The sequence below is a fragment of the Ceratosolen solmsi genome, unplaced genomic scaffold, assembly GCF_000503995.2.
Source record: "Ceratosolen solmsi marchali unplaced genomic scaffold, CerSol_1.0 scaffold1, whole genome shotgun sequence".
Lineage (NCBI taxonomy): Eukaryota > Metazoa > Arthropoda > Insecta > Hymenoptera > Agaonidae > Ceratosolen > Ceratosolen solmsi.
In genome coordinates, this window is record NW_011948415.1 from 13,597,536 (window position 1) to 13,620,839 (window position 23,304).

At 31.7% G+C, this 23,304-nt stretch overlaps 1 protein-coding gene across 1 annotated transcript in view; it reads right to left on the bottom strand.

Moving 5' to 3' along the window:
• The window catches only part of Mmp2 (Matrix metalloproteinase 2), a 263,189-nt gene that overhangs the window by 41,114 nt on the left and 198,771 nt on the right, over positions 1-23,304 (bottom strand).

The window sequence follows — 23,304 nt, forward strand, 5'->3', positions numbered from 1 at the left end:
AGAGAGGGAGAGAGGGATTTGGTGATACAGGCGCAGCTTCCGTCAGTGTGCGTGCAAACTCGTAATTGAAAGCATCTACTCTTCGTGGAGATATCCTGTCAGGGTCGTGATGGAATGGCTAATCCACCTTCGAAGGTCCGTTGAGTCCTATTTTGGGATTTTTTCCCTTTCGTGGAGGAAATCAGTGCCAATCGGCTCCCCTCGCCTTCCTATTCCCATAGAAATCTTTGGTCGGCGACTTTTGCCATTTTTCGCGCATCTCACTGTCTGTCCATTGGCTCGGTCATCTATCACCCCCCCCCCCCACAAACCCCCCCCCTTTTCCCCCTCTCTCTCTCTCTCTCTCTCTCTCTCTCTCTCTCGCGGACGCGCGCGCACAAAGACAATGGGTAATGTACAATGTACAAGTTAATGGTGGAAAATAAGTATTATTTAGGGTTGATTGTACACAAGGCATATCATATTCATTTGAAGCTTATCGATATATAATTCTTTCTATTGCAATTCTTCTACTGCAAATTATTTTAATAATATAGACGTTGATCAATGTAATGGTAGTAAAGAAAACTTAATTTTTCGAACAATTGGCAAAATGAAATATCATTAGATACAAAAGAGAGTCAAGTATTTGACGAGCATTTATTAAATCAATATAGTTGATATAAAAAATTCCGTAGCGAGTGAAGATTCTAATGCGCAATTTGGTTGAATTTAGCGGCTAACAAAACTTAAATTCGAAAATTTTCGTTACAAAAACTATCAATTTTTTAATATGAAAATAGAAAATACAAATTCAAAGTACCTTTATTTAAATAATGTAAAATTTCATATTAATAGCTTCAATTGCTTTTCAGAAATTAAAAAACATTCCTTTACAATTCCCGCGCGGCTCAATGTTTTTCAAATATTTTTAACATAAAATGCCATTAATAATTGCATATAGAGTGTATTTTCAACTTACTTTATCATAAATTTCAGAGCGATATATCACAATGGCTTGCCTCGCAAATCCGGCATTAAAATATCAATTCGTTATTAATAATTTTGAAATTCTACTCTCCCCTATTGCATTTTGCGAACACCTGTCGTACCTACTTATCCCTATTCTCGACATACCTATGAGCTTTTAAACCATAGTTTATACCCATAGAGTACTTAAAATATAATCAGCCATGCCTTCGTTAAATATAAACGTACTCGGCGGTTGTAGTGGTTGAGTGAGCGAAAGCAGTTTTCTGCTTACATTAAAGACATAAGTCGATTTTAAATTTTATGATTAAATCGACGGGAGCTAAGTTGGTAAATTGCTAATGCTCAAGTGTGTATTGTACGCTCTGTTTAATTATTGAATGGATATGAATAATTGTAAGCTTTAAAGAAGCTGTTAATGATAGCCGCTCAATAATGCTCGGCACTGATTGGGGACAAAAAAAAATTACCTTTCCGATCTTACACCCATTCGTCGAACGATTTCATTGAATTGGTTTGAAGGTTCGATGTAATACGATGGAAATACGATAGTTCCAGGGAAATAAAAATATATATCAGATAGAAATACCCTGTTATGCTGTGTTTTAAGGCAACCCGGCTATTTGAAAAGACAAATGTAGATTAAATTACAGTTTAGATTAGGTTGGAATATAAATTACTTCAGATTAAATTAAATTTTCGTTAAACATCATACTTTGCTACAAAAACGTATTTGTTACTTTGTGATTGATTTGTATAATGTATTTAAAAAAAAAAATAAAAAAAATTTCCCAATATATTATGAATACGCTTGAAATAATGTAAATTTTTCTCTCTATCTGTCTTTTTCATAATATTATTTCACAATATTATTATTTTTGTCATTATTATTATTATTATTATTATTATTATTATTATTATTATTATTATTATTATTATTATTATTATTATTTTAATATTATTATTGATAGAGAGATTTTAAATAATTCAAAGCATGAAAAAGGTTTTAAACGTTATTAATACTAAAATAATATCCCATGATACTTTCTATTAACTTATTCAGTCACTCATAAGCTTTACGTCTGCACGTATTTATAACAAGAATCCGACATGTAAACATATACCTGTACCGACTTGTAAAAGTATAATGATTTCACTTTCCATTTGGATAAATAATAATATCATAATTAAAAAATATGAAAAATATTCGATATACAGAATAAATTTAATTATAATTAATTCCATGTTTTTTAATTGTGCAATAATGTATTATATTACATGCATTTTTTCTAAATATATTTTTAAAACATTTCATCTTTCTTATATTTTTATAGGTTTTTCTACATAAATCTAAATAAACAGTTTCGTTGGTTATTATATAACAATACTAATTATAAGCGCATTATTATGAATTTTATAAGATTTATATTAATAAGAGGCTAATAATCCGTAATAAATTAATAGGAAACGAAAAAGAACTTGAAACATATTCAAGATATTAATTAATGTACAAGCACTTTTACTTAAGTCCCGCATCTTACAATATATATATATATATATATATATATATATATACACACTTTATTATCATGATTAATTATTTAATAATATTTTTATCAACGAATAACAGCCATTTTTCCTCAACTTTATTCGAATAATTTAATTTTAAAAATTAGTAATCTCCTCTCCTCCTCAGTAAATTGCGTGTCCATCAAAAATCATGCGAATAAAAATGATTTAACGATCGTGTAGCACTATAAATTGTATGCACGATGCAGCATCTACCTAGCCGATAAGCATAATTCATTTCGTATCTTGATGTAGCTCATTTATCATTTGCATTCGTATAGAGACTAAAGTAGAATTATATCACTGCTAAAAGCATAAATGCGAGTCCTTTGGCATCGTCATCCCTTTCCCTTTAAAATCTCGCAGTGCCGATCGAGGGCGGCAATTCTCCGACACTCGCATCTGTTTTCGCCCATTGCAAAAATAAAAAACAATAACAAAAGCAGAAAAACACATAAACAAAAATACTAAAATCAAAATTACGGCAAACATCCTCACCGTTCAACATATATTTACAAATGAACTCTGTAAAGATAAAACTCTCTTGCGCGGATAAATCATGGGAAAATAAACACAATTTGCATCAAACAAAAAATAAGCTTAAAAAGAGAGGGGAGTGTAGGCGAAAAACAGGTAGAATGTATTTACACAGGTATCAAAAGCCCGCGCGTCAGAGAGAGAGAGAGATAGAGAGAGAGAGAGAGAGAGAGAGAGAGAGAGAGAGAGAGAGTCTCTTTTCACGGTACGCGGAAAGCTCTGGGGAGAACAGAGGGATACGGGATTATTGGGTGCGCGTGGGTAATGGGAAACGACGCTGCGCGGAAATCGAGGCCGTGTACGCGCACCCGTAAATCTCAAATCAAGTAGACTAGAATTTTGTCGAACGGGAAGCGCCAAACGAGTCTCTTCCCTCCCGTCCTTCTCGTCCCTCAACCGGCACAACAAACCACCGGACACACGCCCGCCTTCGTTCGAGCCCCCCCCCCCAACCCCCAGGTCTTCCCTTTCTTTTTCCCTCGAAAGCTCCACTCCGTGCTAGCGCAGTCAATCCGAAAGCTTGACGCCGGATTGAAGAGGCTCTTTAGCTGCTTATCCGCGTGCGCAAAATATTTTATGGCGATAGTGCCGCGGAGTATAGAAGAGGGACAAACGGCGCACTCGCGAGCTCCTTTCCGGATAACGAGAATTGAATTTTTATGGCAGCGGATGGTGGATTCTCGAATATCAACGATCGGAATGCGATGAATTTGACATTTGGCATAAAGCGTCGTTGGCTCGATTTATTAAAATAATTCCTCGCTTCACTTGCAATATTCGCTCTCAGCCGACTTCTGTCAACATTATCCATGTCCTACATTACCTACCGACTCTATAATTGTCATTACAATGGTATCGCTTGCTTTCTTTCTACGGGGTTAATGCGCCATCTACTTTGCATTAACCTCGCTGAGAAGGAGATGGTATCGGCATCGCGTTTTTATCCACTCTATCCTCGGTCTTGGGTAGCAAACTCATCGAACGCATCGACGCCTCGGAACGACAATGATGAAAATATCCGTGTACCGGGGTGTTGCGGCCAGTAATTTTCCGTGCAACTTGTCGCAATAAATCTGATCCGCCAACGGCTCTCTGGATTTTTTTTGCAACTCGCAAAAAGTAGCTGGAACGTGCATTCGAGAGAAAGGCGCGACGCCAAACAAAGCCTATCTCGCAGAGATTTTTGTTGGGCGCGACACGTACTCGCAACATGATCGAGTGTTGCTCGTGAGTATGAGGGCGAACGACGGCTGGGGCGGAGGGATGATGGGATCGAGGAGAACGAGGTAATCGAAACGGATGATCGAGGGCTGGGGAGGCGCGACGAGTGGCTTCTGCACTCTGCTCCTCATCCTTGTCAGCAACATCGTCAAACGTGAAACTCGCATCTCCTCCCACCATTCCCACTCCTCCCATTACCCCCTCTTCATCACTAACCATTCACTTTCTCTCCGGCTCTTTGATTCGCATAATCAGTCGCTCGCTATCATCTAGTGTTTTCGTCCATTGGCAATCGATCCGCTCGACAATACGCACGACTGTCTATACAGAGAAACTCCAATTAACCTATATTTTTCTTTTAAATTGACTTATTAGGAGAATTAAGCTCGCATAACAAGAGAAACAAGAGCCACTGACATATGATTTCTTTCTCTCTCTCTCTCTCTCTCTCTCTCTCTCTCCCTCTCTCCCTCTTCGCTCTTATTCACGATGCTGTAAAGAAATGAAGCTGACAGCACAATGAGATAAAGTGCTTTGAACATAGAATTGCTTCTCTCGAGTTTCATGTAATTGGCGACCTTTTCATTTTAACGTGTCAACGAACAATTTGGGATCATCGTGTATTAGAATTTATGTTGATTTCGTATTACTAAACGTAACGGTAGATTGAAAAAAACTATTAATGAAATAATGAATATGAAATAATGAAATGTGAAAATATTGGTTGAAATAATTAATGGAATCTGACGAAACTTATATTCCAATAATATTATTCAATTTAATTTGCAATATTTGGTATTCATCAAATATTTATAAATTAATATTACTGACGAGCCTGATTGTTATTTTTGTTTATTTGTAATTACATGTTTCACGATAAATTCAAGAAATCAATAATGAAATACAATTAAAAGGAACGTATTTTATATTTTCCTGATTCGCGAGTATAAAAACTTGGTCATTTCAATTACAATTATATTATTATGAGATTATAATATGTATACATATGACTTGTACTTATAGTATCTTTCACGTTGTATATCACACAATTGGCCGGTGAAGAGAAAATTGCGTAAATATTTTTGTTTTAACGCCTCTATAAATAATAATATAAATAATACCGCAATGGATTTCATTGCTATATCAGCATGGCTATAACAAACTAATTCTTTCGCGTAAGAATTGCAGCTTGAAAAATAATCCACCGATGCGTCCTTTTTAATCAATACCACTGAAATATATCGCGTGCTCGGAAAATCGCTTGAATGTCCATTTCACGTGAATAAATAAAGCTGGTCGCCCTCGATCGACGTATCTCATAAATTCGATAAAGTTTCTAATTTAATATCTCCAAGTATGCATGTCTCGTCAGACTCGCGCGATCATTGCATATTATCGATATTAATGAAGTCCTGTTCATAACGATGTATTGTTGTGAAATATTGTTCAAGTGGTGTGAATGGCATTTAATTTTTTAATAATTCTGTTGAAATTGTCCTATCGGCAATTATTTAAAAATATTTTTCTTATAATACTTAAATATTAGATTTACAGCTTAAATTACTTTTCATTCATGACATCTAAATTCAAAGCTAAGATCCTTATTAGTTCAATCAAGCACCGACTTTCGTAACTTTAAAAACTGTTTGGTGAAAAAATGAAAAACGTGATATTTGAATAAAAAAAAAGGCGACACTTTCGCCCTTTCGGAATCTCATATTTCACACGAAATTTTAGGAAACAGATATTTTCTAATCCCGTTGCTGTGCTCTGCTATTTCTTTATTCAATTTGGAATAAAACTAAGAAACAACGTCGATTATAATCTTCAATTATTAATATTATATTTCTTGTTATTCTTGCTTCATTTCATTTTGAATTATTATTGCAATTATTATTTATTTACTAATACAATAAATAAAAAAAAAAAAAAGAATTAATATCATAATAAAAAAAAAACTGACCTATTTAAGCAATTGTATGAATCATACTATATATAAATGAAATAATGATTTTAAATATAATTAAACCATATATATATATATATATATATATATATATATATATATATACCATGAAATATTTAGAACAAAGACAATTCTCGTTTCTTTTGTTTTGAATATTGTTATCAAATAGCTAATAAAGCAACTTTTTAAAGAGACGCAAATTTTTTTCTAAAATACCCTTTAACGTACAATTTGAAATAATTTATCTATATATCTATATATTTGTATAAAAATAAAATTCTAAACTTTTTGAAAAGTTTTGAACAATTAAAGTTTGTGGGTTAACATTGATAATCTATATTTATAATGTTTACATGCGTATCTAACGTATTTTATATTTTCATCTTCATTATGGATATATATGCAGTTTTTGTATAAATTTCCCATTTAAATTTCCTTTTAAACAAATTAAACTCGTCGAAACATACAATCGGTTAATTTGTACTTCGATAAATTTCTAATAAGATAGATTTGTAATAAGACATTAGAATAATCATAAGCATATACTTTTAAAATTTGAATGAATTGAAGATTGAAAAATATCGTCAGACTGATAGTTTTTAGTAAATTTTATATTATCGATACATTTATTAAATATGAGGATGTATACCACTAATTTAAGATAATTGAATTTAATATTGTTGTATTATAATTATGTAATATAAAAAATATCATACGACACATTAAAAACATAATATACCTTGAAAAATATTATTGTAAAATATTAGTTGTATTATTGTATCATAATCGTTATTATAAAAATTGTAAAAAATAATGAATGTTTGTATATGTGAAATGAATATGTTAAGATAAATTAGATTGACTCGATGTATAATACATAAATATAGGACACAGTGGATATAATACATTTAATTTAAAATTCCGTATGACGTAACAATTTTGAAATATAATAATAATTTTATTTAATTAAAATTAGTTATTTTGCAAGGTAAATTTTAAATCCGAAAGTCAGTTTAATGTTTATAAAAATCTAAGAAATGTTTATACTATGGAATTATGTTTTTACAAACGATTTATCAAATCATAATAATTTTTATCATAGCCAGTAAAATGAATTACTAAGATTTTCATGTAATTTTGGAATTAAATATTTCATGAATTTTTGTATAAATATATATATATATATATATATATATATATATATATATATATATATAACACAAAGCTGATCTTACACTTCACTGATCTAAGCGCAGATTCCTACGTTGTATTTTATAACAAACTCGTTTGAGAATTTCAATTATGCTTGTGGTTACTATACATTTCCATTACCCCTTGATTAGACTCTCGTTTTTGTGGGTGTTGAGCTTACATCGTACACATGGATCAAAGCTGGCTGGAGCATGTTAATAGAAATTGAAAAACAGAGCCTCGAATTGAAAAACACTGCTTCGTTTGCGCTCTCGATGGTTTTTTGGATCATTCGTCGAGAAAAAAGGAAAATTTACTGCATTTGCAAATATAATGTCCAACACTTTATACAGTCAATTTTATACGATAAATAACATTCAGATTTCCATTCAGTTGTAAGGCGCATTTTGTTAAATTAGTTTTTGTATATATACATACCAAGCACAATAATTTAGTTAACAAATAAGGGAAAAAAAAAAAAAATGAAAAAAAAAAACATATTTTATAATATTCTATTGTTTTAATAATGAGATTCTGTAGGTACAATACAACAGAGATGAAAATATATTCTTATTATTTTTATGTTTTTGCTGTTTTAATTAAACTTAAATTTCAGTGGTACGCTTTTGCGTCACGTTGAAGGCGAAAATTGAATATTTTCATCCTTATTATAAACTTCTTATTAATTAATCGTTCGATTAAACTCGTGCCAATAATAATCCATATATATTATGTAACATCCATACTCGCTATTAATGAATATTTATTAATTTTCAAGGAAATATTTAATTATCCTTGTAACGAAAATTATATCGTAATGATTATTCTTGTATGGGCTCATGCGAACTGCAATTTTAAATTCCTTGAAAATGATACGATAAATATGATCAAACGTATAAAGTGCGTTTGGCTGTCTGACATTTGTCACATTTCGATACTGAAAATGTCAAACTGCCGGGAGCTCTACAAAACAATTAACAACAATTCAAGACCGATTAATTTGTAAAAAATCGATTCTACAATATCCGTCTTGCATGATTGGATCATGACAATGAACCCGCGATAGAGTGAAAATCTCCCTAGAACCTGAATTCCTTACGAATAATCGTTGTTGCAAACTTTTCGTTAGCAAAAATGCAGCTCCCTAAAGCCGACTGCATTAGACAAGATTATCATTCAATTATAAACGAGTGTCGTGTGCAGACTGAGGAATTATTTAGCTTTGCGACAAGTCGTTTGCCAGAACAGGACAATAGCCGTTGCACCACTCAGCCCATCGCCAGATTAATAATACAGGATAATAATAATTAAGTAATGCGTATTAGATATTGTTGTAAAATCTTGAACAACGAAATTTGATGAGAACGACAGTGTAGTGTACGAGTGAAAATACGCAATAAATGATGAGATATGATTTGTAAAAATATCATATCATAAACTTAAAGTATAAAAAAAAAAAATTTGTTTTTTCAATTGATTTTAACAATTCATAGTCAAAAGAAAGAAAGAAAAAAAAAACAAAAAAGTAAAATAAAATAAAATAAAAAACAACTGTTTGATTAATTTGAATAAAACTGTTTTTTTTTTTTTTTTTTTTTTATATTTGCCTTTATAGAAATGTCTTAAAAATGTAAGACTTTAGAGATATATGTAGTTATGCTGTGGGCGACCTTTGAAATTTTCATAGTAAAAAGTTTCAGAGGCAATAGAACTTATCGTAGCCAGAGGCGAAAGAGGGAAGAATAACGTTTCCCATTTAATACCATACCCATGTCTTATACTTTCGTTGAGTTTTCCAACTATATATTCATGATTCGTAAAATAAAATTCCAATAATTTAGAGTTTACAGATTCCGGCGCTAAGGAAAATAAAAAAAAAAAAAAAAATAAATAAAAAAAAAAAGAAAGAAAGTAATAAAAATTTTGGCATAAATTATCGAATTGAAAAGCATAGAGACGGCATCGTTTTGCCAATACGAAACCCGAGTCAGTCTGTCTCGACCCAAATGCAATAACACATGCTTATTACTCTTATTAAAACATTCGATGTAAAAAGCGTCATCCGAGCATTAAAAAAATATGCAAACATCGTACGGGATTCCCTTCACTGGCGCGATTACAAAGAATAATAGAGGCGCGTCTCCTTGGTAAAGCCAAGTGACGTTGATCGCAGTCGTTTATAGTCGAATCGAACTTGAAATGGCCTCTCCACGATATAGCAATAATGAGGTGATGGAAGCAATCGAGGGCAACGTGTTCACGGGATTTTGCCGAGAGCGATCGAAAAGGAGCGATTTCCCCTGCTGTTGTCCAGTTGTGGTCCAGAGAGTACATTAATGACCGCAGCGCAGAGAGCAGCAAGTAGTAGCCGGAGAGAGAATACCGGATAATCCGCAATAATACAACTGTGCTTGTTTGTTTGTTTGTGCGTGCGTGCGTGCGTGCGTGCGTTCTTGTGTGCGTGCGTTCTTGTGTGTGCGTGTGCGTGTGTGGTCGAGCGGTCGAGCGGTTATGGGTGGGATGATGACGATTGGTGGGGAGAGGGGGGGGGGGGGGGGGTTTGGCGCGCAGCGTACGGCCACCTTCTTCTTCAACTCGATATAGAATCAAGGGAATGTCGAAAAGTCTCACGCGCGTACTATAAAACGTAATTGAAAGTATTAAAGAAATTTATGGAATAGAATCGATAGAAGCTACACCTATTGTATTAAGGAATAAGGGATTGTTGCAAGTCGTCTACAGAGAGTATTTTAGACATTTTCTCTATGATTAAATACGTCACGATGAGATTTTTGCATGTGACGTCGAAATTTGAGCTCTCTTATATCAACATAAACAATATAGACTTTGGAAAAATATTATGCTTAAAGACATTTGCAAAGCGATGTGAAATGAAAATCGATAAGTATTCTTAAGGTAAGCTCTATATTAAAGATAAGACTATTATTATTAGGAACATTTAGTTAAATAAGAACTTTTCATTATAATTGCGCAGAACTTTGCTATGAATGGCAATAACGAATGTACATTATTTAGCCAAAACAGCTCCATTAGGTTTAAATTCTAATTTATATAAATTATAAACTGCCTATTCACTTAAATATTTACAATTGTATTATCTTCGTAAAGAAGCGATTTGTCGTAATCGAGACTGATGTGTATGTTTGATTATCCTATCGTTGTCTGACAAGAAAGAAGCAAATTTAAATCGTAGCGTGACTGTACAGATTATTAAATATCAATGTCTAGCTTTATTTTAATAATTACGTCCTGTTAAAGTTTATTATTAATTGCAGACGCGCAAAAATGCGTCGGATCGTTATTAAAGATAGTCGATGCATTGTGATGGGAGCCGAATAGAAAATGGGGCAGTCAATTTATGTTTTCTTACTTATTCGGGAAAGCGTTAAAGCAAACTCGTGTGAAAAACGCAGTCCCTCTACTAATTCTCGCCGTAAGCCGAATTACAAAAAGGAATATAAATCAATCCCGGCAATTCCGCATGAGAGGGAAGAAAGAAAGGGAGTGCAAGTTTTTCCCCCCCCCCCCCCCCCCCCGACCCCCTCCATCACCACCCAACCCCGTGTTAAAAACAGCGCACCTTCGGCTGGAGAGATCGGAGATCTCGGGGCTGCATCTGGCATTTGGATGGTTTGTGCGACGTATAAAACGAACTAAGCTCGCGACGGTAATCTTACGAGATCAACGAACAGAAGGGAAATCGGATAAGTTTAGATACTGCCAGAGGCACGTGATATAAATTGCAGCGGTGGTGCGCGTGTCGCTTTCTCTATCTCTCACTGCCGCCTATGTCGTCGTAGTCGTCGGTCGTCGGTCGTCGGTCGGTCGTCGTCGTCCTCGTCGTCGTCGTCGTCGTCGTCGTCGCAGTCGTAGTCGTAGTCGTAGTCGTAGTCGTAGTCGTAGTCGTAGTCGTAGTCGTAGTCGTCCGCCGCCACCCCCAAAGTCGTAGTCGTAGTCGTAGTCGTAGTCGTAGTCGTCCGACGCCACCCCCAATTTTATATCGCGTGTGAACTAACGTTTGTCTTGTAGGGTTTGTCAGCCCTATCCCTAAGGGGAATTTTCCTTCGAGATTTCTTGTTATTTTTCGCTAGTTCACCGTCTTTTACTGTATTTTAGATTCGCATATTGCGGTGGAAGTCATCGACTTGGGAACTTGATATACGAGGATATATTTTAGTGTATTTCAATTCGTTTTTCCTTTGGCCAGTCGTTAACCTTACCGATCACTTTGATTCCGATTTCACGCGGATGCTTATAAATTAAGCTTATTTATTTGAGATCTGAGTTTTTTTTTCGGATAAGTGACTGCATGTTGATAAGTGAACAACCCAAGGAAGGTTTTTGAGAAACCAATACCTTGCTTGTATATTTTTAACGTTCTTTCATGCAAGAGCTTCGACCTTTAGTCCCTTTTTCTAGTTAAACGTATTTTCTCGCTACAATTGGTAGTTTAAATGACCAATTGGTAGTGCCAAAGTAAAAACGTTACCCAGGACATATGGAAATCGAAAACGCCCACTGTTGATTTTTTACTTTTTTTTTTTTTGTCATTCCCGTTACTACTTGTATTTATCCGCGTTTGTTTTTATCTCTATTCGGTGAACTTTACGGTGCTCGTAATAATGAAACTGTAAAAAGGGAGCTTATATGCTTCTGCTCCCAATTCGTTTTAATGATTTTTTAAATAAACACTCTCGGATGTAATTTTAAATATAGCGCTCGCTAATATTTTGTCAATTTTTAACGAATGCGACGTAATATTTTCGACGTCATTGTTATTAGCAAGAATTAAGTAACCACTGATATATCGAATGAAATACTAAAGAACATTTGAAAAAAAAACGTGTATGAAATTAGAAAAATTGTTTACAAATTTCAGGCGAATTGCAATGTTAATCCAAGTTACCTTAGTACAAAAATAGTTAATAAATTTTTAATACGATATTTGATATTAAAGATGCAATTTAGTGCTTAAATATTTATACTGACTACATACATTAATAAAAGAAAATGTTGAAATAATTTTAATTGTATAAATTCTTACAATCCTTTTTGTGATTATGTTCGTTTGTATAAAGTTGTATACCTAAAACAGAAAAAATACAACACATTGATCAAATTTGTTTGTACTTTATATTTTTAAATATAAATATATTTTTAAATGTATTACTTTTGATAATAAACGCGATATTTTTCAAATTATTAGATTTTGCAAAACAAAAAAAAAAAATAATACAAGATTTATGAAACTAATCACAGAGTATGTAAATATAAAACCGTAATTCATCAAAATATAAAAACAATGTTTTTTTTAGTGCATCTTAAAATATTTTTATTTTTCCAAATCATCTGTCTAAATATTCTGTATTTAATTTTTTCCCTAAAATCATTTGTTTTCAATTTCATGATTCTTTCTCCAATAATTTTTCTCATATATTTGAAGATTAGAGGTTACAATTAAATCATTGTATACTACAGGAGGTAGAAAAATTGTTACGAAGCATCTACGTTAAATATATTTTATATGCGAGTTGTTGCGTGGTCGTCATACATATAAACTTGGAATGAACAAAACTGAAAAATTAGGGAATTCTAAAGAAAAGTCGAGGATCTAACAGAACTCAATACAAGAAAGAAACGCAAAGAAGATAAGTAAAGCCAAACGTGAAAAATGATGGGAAAACTTAGAGATTAAGAGAGAGAGAGAGAGAGAGAGAGATAGTTTGATAAAGTTACACTAAGATCAGTAGAGAGAATAAAATGAAAACAAAAAAAAAAAAAAAAAAAAACAAAAAAAAAAAAAATTTAACAACAGAATTTTTACAGTACTTTATAAAATAGACTTTAGCTAAAAATTATAAAAATATTTACACAAAAAATAATACGTAGGTTCGATGATATTTTATAGCTTTATAATGAGTTTTCAAAAAATACATAATCGAAGGTTGTACCAATAATGCATTACGTATCAACATTAACATTCACATTTATCACAATGTCTATTGGAAATAATAGCTAACTCATATATATTTATGGGCATTGCAAAGAAACGTTAACAATTTCAAATTATAGTTTTTACGCCGTTCAACCTTCATTCGAATGAAAAGCAGCAAAATCTATTTATAGGCAATTCATGAACATGAATTGATTATATTAATAAGTAACATGATTTATATTTAAAATTCACTTAAAATTACATGCTTTATTGTCTGTTACAAAAATAACGATGAAATATTTCGAAAATTCAATACATAATGCACTACATATTTTGTTACAGCTTTTTCTATCTAAAATTCGTGTTTTCAATATAACGAATATAACGGCAGTCGATCAAAAACTTTCTCCGCTAAATTTGTAAAGTATTGTTCGAGAAACAATGCCTGCTTAAATGGCTATAATAACGCGTGTTCCATTAGTTTCTAGCCCCGGTAAACAATTGTTATCGATCATAGAATAATTAAAAAAAAAAAAAAAAAAAAAAAAAAAAAAAAAACCATGTTTCGTTACGTAAGAGTATATAGCTTAAGCATATCCAAGGACTACAATATCGTCACGAGGTGAGAATAATTTTGCCCTTTCGATAAAGAACAATGAGGCAAAAATGATTTGACCGTTACTCGAAGAAGCTTCGGGAGAGAATTCGGCGAGAGAGAAGCGATATTAATCACCCTCTTGGAAATACGATGGGAATAAGGGAAAAAAAAGTTAAAATTACCGGAAAAAGTGTTGGAGCGAGGTATTTTAGGAGCAAAAAAGTCGACGCGGGATGTATTAAGGAGGGCGTAGAGGAGTGGCTGTAACGATGTGGTAGGATGAATCGTAGGGTTTGGCTGGGGAGCCAAATTGGCCAAATTATATGAACAAAAATTCTCAGCTCCGTTATTTATAAGTATAAGCGCGGAGGTGAGCGCGAGATATAAAGGAGGATGGGTATAGTTCGCGAAAATTTCTTGGATTATTAAGTCATAAGAGCGGGCATCGAGTGCGACGTGATGTCATGACGGAGTTAATTATTCGCGAATGTGAAGATTTAGGGATTTAATAAAGCCTCGCTGTTGTTTGGGGAGAGTGAGTCTGTCAGGTGAGATTCATAGCGGTGAGCGAGCGGCTGTTTAGGTGGGAGAAGCGATAGTCCAGGTGATTACCAAATCACCGTCACCCGGGGGAAAATCTTCCTGGCTCGCGTTTTTCCGTCTTTTGACCAAGCCAACACGATGTCCCAGCTGATTCGAAGCCACTGTTTTGCTACGTTCCATCGTAATAGTCGTGAATGGTAATATTTTACCAGCCAATCGATACGGCCGAGTGGTCCTCGAGGGATGGAATTTTCGTTGCTTGTAAGAGTATTGGCCGGCAAGGGGCGACTTATGAAGATACGCTATTTTGGATGCTGCAAGTGCCTCGGTATTAGTATTATATAGTCCCTATTGTTCTTGAACAATCCCTCGAACATTAAGAGACTTAAGATTTTTTTTTTTTTTTTTTGATAATTATTTTTGAGCTTAATTTCTGAATTTTTTTTTTTATCTACTTGATTGATTCGGTTCGTCGTGACTTTTGAGATACGCGCGATGCAACTTTTTTTTCTTCTTTTGAATCGAAATAATATTTATGATAAGGGGACAGTTTATACGATTAATTTTAACGCGTCAATAGACGTATAAAATCATGCATTTATTATTGATATTTAAATCTGGATAATCTATGGGCGGGGTAAGCATAAAATTAAAAACTTTTAATTAAAAATGTTATCGTCTTGAACGATGACTAAGCGTTGTATTGGAATTAAGGACTTATTATATTTTAAAATTCGGAGGCATTTTGTCGAATGTACCTGAGATGAAAAGAGACAGTCGACAGAGAATTCTAACATTTTTACAATACTTTTATAGATATAGTTAACGCTAAAATTGCTCTGCACAGTTTTTCAAGCAAAGACTGCGAATGAATATATGTATCTAGTATTTTAAAAATTTTTCATTAATTCTGCATTACGTACGTTATTCGTATAATATGAAAGCCAATTACTTACTAAATCTGACTTTATTAAACCGTACATACGGACTATGATACATAGCTTTTCCAGAATCATACATTTTTCGCATAATCGGATAAACAATAGTAATTGCAAATTGTCTAATTAATGAAGGTGAACTTAACTTATTGGGCTTTTAAATGTGAAAAGTTTTACGAAAAAATTTCTGATCTTAATGAGTAATGTGGAATTTTCAAAATATATAGACGAGGAATCTTAAGTAATAAAGGTATTTGAAAGAACATAGTTTATGTTAACAGTTGTTTACGTTGAATATTTAAGCAAATTACTGTAAGTCTTGTTCTACCTAGAATTACATCGCTTTTGTTTTAACATCTGTTTTTCACATGCAATTGTATAATTAAACTTATGAAAATTAAATACCGTAGAGCTAGTTACGATCTGACATATTTATGGAAAATTAAAAATACATTTCAACGAATATATTACTTTTATTAAAAGCATAGAAGTCACTTTTATGTTATTAAAAAATTATAATTATATGATAATTTGCAGCAATAGGAAATAGTAAATTGCGGGTAAATTGTAATTCAACGTGTGACATTAGAAATTTTACGCTTACATTGGTATTTATATCATAAATTTTATTAAATATAATTATAATATAGAGTCTCGTGTTAAGATTTAATTTAGATTTTCGTGACATTTTTTCATTTTTCGTATAACAACAACAACAACAACAACAACAACAACAATAACAATAATAATAATCTACCATTACATTAACATCACTAATTGACTTTTCAAGCGTTACCATCGAGCATAAAATCAAAGCCAAATAAAATTTAGTGCTTTCTTATGATAATAACGTGATTTTACATCGACATTAGAAAATTCGTCTTATTTAGAATTTTGATGATTCGAATTTATGCCAACAAAATATACGCAAAAATATTGAGTTATAAAACATGCGTTTGTGCTGGTTTCATAAGAAACTTTGAAAATCATATATTCTGATAATGATTCATACATTGAAATATTTTGTACTGGAACAGCTAATATTTGCCAATGTCTGACAAATTGTTTTATCCTATGCTGCATATACATTTTAAGAAATTATTTATCGAATAAATCTTTTATTGGTTTCGATAAAAAGATTCCAGCACGCAATTGTTTATAAAATATGACTAAGGCATAAACAGTGAATAATTGTATAAACTCAATCATTTAAATTTAGTTTTTAAAATATTCTCATAATACTATTAATTTTGTCAACAATAAACAAATAAACAAAAATTACGACCTTCTATTTATACTATGATATAAATAATTTTCGATTTACAAATTTTTTACTTAAAATTTACAACCTCGTAATTTATTATAGTTAATATAAATTATTTCTTCGAGTAGATGGATTAATAAAAAAAAAAATTAATTAATTTCTTGTATATATTTGTTCCAATTAATATTATAAACGATCATATTGAAAAAAAAAGTAGAAAAAACAGTCTTAATATAGTGTTTGTAAAGGAAGTAAGAGAGAGAGAGAGAGAGAGCTTTTACATAAACAAACGTTGGATGATGAATTTCAGTTGGTGCTTTATTAATGTACATTTTAGTATATTAACATAGTACATTATTGCAGAAAATTATAGTGTTTACGAGGAATTAATAATATAGGTTAAAATACTCTTAATTAGTATACAATTATTGGTTAAATGTGCCAATTTCATTGAACATTGAACAATCTTATGATTACCTGAGATTATATCGATAATAGCATGTCTGTGAAGTTTTTCGATTATTTACAGAAACGAAGTTTAACACGACATTAAAAGTCAACGTAATATTAACAAAAAATTATTATTTTAAAGCATATTTTATAGTATTTATTTGTATTGTTCGTGTTGCATCTAACATTACATTCTAATTAGTTAACGATATATAATGATTGTTTAAATTTTGAATTTAAATGATTATTTTAATTCAATGTATTTTTGTAAAATATTTTAGGTAATAAATATGTAATATATGTATAAAATTTGAAGATGCATGAACTGTGAATGTGTTTAGGTGACATTTTTGGTCGATTTGAGAGTCTGAGCAATTTGAGAAAAACCGCCAAGATCCTGGTGAATCGTTTAAATAAACCGTTGTCACAACGAGCAAGATTAACGATTATAGGAATATTTTTTCGAAAAGTAAGTTGATATTCAGAAGGAGAAAGAGATAGTCAAATGAGAAAGATGGAGGTAAAATGACGTGGACGTTTAGACGAATGAAATGTCGTCAATAAAACTTAAAAAAAAAAAAAAAAAAAAAAAAAAAAAAAAAAAATCTGTATCAGGTATCAGAAAATAAAATAGTTCGCATTAATGGATTTGATAATTGTAAATAAACATATTATTTAACGATTAATTAATTAATTATGTTTTAATGTAAAATATTGAACAAATTGTGAGCAATGCTCTATTGCATATTTGTCTATTTCTCATTTCGACAAAAGTTTCCATAGCATAATCCAAAAATTATATTAATTACACATATTTTATTACATAAATAATATTAAATAAATAAATGAATATATTGTAAACGTTGCAGTAAAATATTGTAAATGAGATGATGTTAATTGATCGCTGTACACTCTCGCTAACGTTGTTCACAACATTTAAATACACATTTAATAATTATCTATTTCACGTTCACTCGAAGATTTATATGATTTTTTATTTCAGTGTAAAATAAATGTTGCGCAGATGTTATACAATTGAATAATCATATAATTTAGTATTTAAATGATGTGTGATTATAAATAATTCTGCTAAAAGTATCGCACTTCATCCAGCGTTAATATTATATTCTTAGAGTTTTCTAGGTGAAGTTTCATTGTAGGTTATGACAAGTATTATTCTAAGTTATGTAAATTTTCTTTTATACTCTGTTGTATTTGCATGTTTAAGAGCTCAAAAGTTAAAAGTATCCTCGGAAGTTTCAACTCGAAAAAGTTTGAAACACATTTTTAAGAAATATATTCTCTCTAGTATTATGAAAAGTTATATCCACACGAAAGTGTTTTTAATTATCCAATAATTAAATTTTCTTAGATATTATATTACAAAAATTATTCGCTATTACATCTTTTTATCAATCCAATAGTCTCATTCCTTAATAAAGTAAAAAATTATATATTAAAAAAATTCTATGTAATTTTATTAAGTTAAGTTTTACAGTCGTATTTTTACTATGTTTACTATATTTATTTATCTTATTGAAGGAATTACATAAAAATAAATAGGCTTATAAATATAGAACATTAATTACGTATTAGAATGTTATACAGGTGAATCTCTTAAAAATCTTATTTAGTGCTATTATACATGTACGTATGTTCGAAAGTGTCTTTCTTTCTGTTGTTTTTTTTTTTTTTTTTCATAATTTTGCCTATCGTTTCGAAGACATTTTTTGTTATATTGAAATTACGCATTAATTGTTCATGTTTCTTAATTAATTTAGCTTTTCGTCATATACAAGCACGTAGCATGCATTAGATGCGAATTAATGACGGTTGAAATTCATAATAATTATACGCAATAATAAATTAAATTAATCAACATAATTGCCAATCGTTACGAAATAACTCGGGATCGGACATTTTCAAACTTACTTCAAACAAAAGAAAGTTCCACCATCCCATAATTTGTTTATTTAACGTATCCAAAAAATTCAATGTACCCCTATGAAGTGCATATAAATTCTCGTGTCCTACAAGCCTTTGTTCAAGTAATTTCGACTGATCGAGCGATTTGGAAAACTATACGATCGAAATGTCTTTTACAGTACAAGTCCACTGGTTTACGACAAAAGTCTTCTACATCCAAAGTAATGGCACTTATCTATTACTGTGTCCTAGATAACGAAATGCCGACTTTACTTAACGCCTTATTTAAAAAGTAATTTTCAGCAAAACTTTTCTATTGAGCGGTAAAGAGTATAAAGCGCATTGTAATAGAATTTTGCCGTATAGAGAGAATGAAAGCAGAGCTATAAAATATTTCGTCGGTTCGAGTTTAGCCACTCGTTGATCATCAAGGGGATCCTGATGTATACAGGTAGTGTGGAGCAGACGCGACATCGATCGTCCGCAGCGACGAGGAAAAGCTCCGGCGGAAGTCGTTCTTTATTGGCTACGCGGGATGTCCGATCGAGCTAAAGCCTTGCTCGACAAAAATTGCCACTCGACACTTTTAATGACGACTCCAAGCTTGGAGTTACGTCGCTCATTTGTGCGCGAGAATGCGGGATTCGCTCGGATGGGATTTATTTATTTTTGCTAGCGTAAATTAGGAATGCGACGGTTACAATTTATTAGGAGGTAAAAGGCCGAGACAAAGTTTATCGAAGATAACCGCCCGAATAGGGAATTCCGTCTTATATTGGCAGTGGGCCAACCTTTTAAAGTCACTCTTTACTCTTTACTCTAACAAATTTTATGTTAAATAAAATATTGTAAAGATACGTGACCAGTCGTGCGTGCTTCTTATAATATTCTATGAAATACTAATAAATTGTTCGATTCTATTATATTGTTTTGGCCATATGTGTATGGAGATTTGGTAATATTTCTAAAAATTAACTGGCAATGGAAAAATTTCCACAGAGATAAGTAACAACGGATCTAACGACGGTTTCATGTTTTTCATCCCCTTCTCCTTGTAATCCAGATAAAAGCGTCGCATTAGAGCCAAAGCCAGACTCCTCGAATGCTTACATCGGACTTAATAATTCGTCGTTTTTCGTTGCGCAAGACTTAGACAAACAACTGGATATCACGTAATCAACTAAATATTTCTTTAGGCGTTCATTAGTCCTTCAATTAAAATCCTTGCGATGCTTGCATCGTAATTCCTCCAAAACATCTCAATGGAATAATAATAAATCAATCGTCATGATTTTACGTTTTTTCTTGTTTTATTATTATTCTTTTATTATTCTAATTAATATCTAGTGTTAATGCTTTATACAACTCTTGACTGAATTTTAATTATCGATTGTTTATTTTTGAGAATGATATGATTTTTCTTAGTAAAACACTTTTCCCAGCCAGATGAAGAAAACTTGCATTATCTGTATTAATTATTATACCTTGAGTTTGACAGATTTTTGTTTTGTTTTAAATTCTTTTTTTCTCTTATACAAAATTACTTGCCCGCTTAATAAAGCCTATCGCGAATAGTTCGTTCTTTGTAAACGTCAAAGTTATCGAGAAAAAGACACACGCAGAGAGAGAGAGAGAGAGAGAGAGAGAGAGAGAGAGAGAGAGAGAGAGAGTTGAGCTAAAGTTAAGCGAAAAAGGCCAAGCGCGAGTATAGAAAGATTACGAGTATGTAAAAAGGTGATAGACGTTAAAAAAGTTGCTGAAACGTAACTTAGCTCACGTACTTGAAAGTTTCACCAAGTTATCGCGCGAAAAATTCAGTATTATCCCACGTATCGATATGTTAATCATTTGACTTTGAGTGTATTGATGGGCTCAAGTGGCGCCGTTGTTCCTTTGCTAAATTATCGATCTTCGATTGTTCCTTTTTAACGTTAGTTCTTCTCGTCACGAGGATAAAATGATAAGAAAACGAAGAGGAAAAGAAAAATGGGAAATGCCAGGAGTCTCGGAATACGCGAGGTCATAAGTACTTATACGGATGGGTAAAAATAAGTAACCTTGGCGAGTAAAATAGAGTGTATCCTTAGATATTCGTCACGTTCCCGTGGCCTCGATCAGCCTAGTGGAATAAGGTATTCCGGCACTTGGCCTGCAAGGTTTACTTGCATTTACCTCTGAATGCTTCATGAGCGGCAATCGCTCCTTATACTTAGAAATAGACAGGCCTGCGGGACTCGAATGATATTTTACGAAAGGGGAACGGGGTGTTTCACAATGTTGGGAGCAAACGTGTCAGAGTGAAAGGAAATTTAACGAACGAGGCAGCAACATATGACGCAATTGGTTAAATGCAATGCTTAAATGATTGTTGATTAAACTTTTATGACGATGCTTTTGCGCACATTATCTCTTATAATTGGCGTTACTGCAGCATTTTTTAAAGATTAATTTAAAGTCATTTGCCGAAATGTATGTAAATAAGTATTTCTTTTTTTTTTTTTTTTTTTTTTTTTTTTTTTTTTTTTTTTTTTTGTACTTTATTTTGTCATTAATAACGAGACGAAAAACGAAAATCTAAAATTACTATTCAAATGATTATTATAAAAAGACTGATTATAAAAAGATGAACATTTTAGTAAAATATTCGAGTGTATATTTTATTCCAGATTTTTTGTCATAGCTGGAGCATTCACAAAGTTTTAGAGATTTAAAACATTTCTTATGTCATATAAAACTTTTTTATAAATTTCAGCTGCTGTTTAAGCTTTCAAAACTTTTTAAAATTTTAATATTTCATATAACATCGAGATAAAATAAACGCAGAATATTAGAATATTGTAGATATGAAAAATGTTCAATTAATTACATTTACATTGATTTTAATAATAAACTATGGTGACATAAAGAAAAAAAATAAATAAAACAGTTACTCTGTTTTATCTCAAGCTATATTACTATTTCATATATTTTCTTAGCATTTTTATTATTTTTATTTACTCTTATTCCATAAATTTCCCTTAGTTTTTTATATATTTCAAATGAGCTTTAATAGAAATTTATTAAGCAATGATTTGTTGGTGAGGAAAGCCACATATGATCACGGAAAGACTTTTTCAGGAAAACCAATTCAGCATACGGCACATTTTTCAACATGTTCACGTATTTTATTGCAATTTTAAAACAAAATGTAAACGAAATCAATTTTAAATCTCAAATAAAGTCCTTCGTGTTTTAACGATTTTATGGTGAATATCGGTAAAATTAATTGGACATCTTTTCCAAATGTTCATATTTCGCATTCATAAAATTAATAAAGATGCAAAAAAAGTAAAATACAAAATTCTATAAAAACAAATGTTGAATTAATTGTGCATCATAATTATGAATAATGCACAATTACACATTTATAATAGAAATATTGTTTCGTCGAAGAAATATACTTTAGACACGGTAGAATTATATTTTATAAATGATATTAAATACATTCTATCGAAACACAAATACTCTACTTTATTTGACGATAGAAGAATCGAAATAAATTATCAATTGAACTCTTTTCGCAGACCATTTACTTCGTCTGCACATTTACTTTTGCAATTTTAATAAGGCTCGATTTTATTTATTTTTTATTTTTCAAGTAGTTGTAATATATTTTATATACAAATCAACACATTTCTCACAATTGTTAAAGTTAAGCCGGTTTTTATCATTATTCCTTTCATCATTTAATCGAATACACTACAATATTTTAAATTTCATAATAATAAAATAATCGAGCCGATTCGAGTATTACGAACTCTGCTTGTAAGCATTTAAACCAACAAGAATAATTGAACCTCAAAATTTCTCCAATCCAATGTCTACGTTCAAGCGTCTCTCTCTCTCTCTCTCTCTCCCTCTCTCCCTCTCTCCCTCTCTCGCTCGCTCTCTTTCTCTCCTACTTTGCCTCTCCTCTCTACACCATCCGCCCATCCGTTTATCTACCACAAATATCTCTTTCTTTTCGAAATTCTTTCTTTATTCCTATTTTGCTGTATTCCTCTCTCCCGTCCCAACTGTTTAAAAACAAAAGTTCAATAAACCATCAAAGCCTCGAGAAGCAATTGCTTAATGCATTTGTTTTTTGTTTTTTGTTTTTTTATTGTTTTTTTTTTTTTTTTTTTTTTTTTAAAGAAA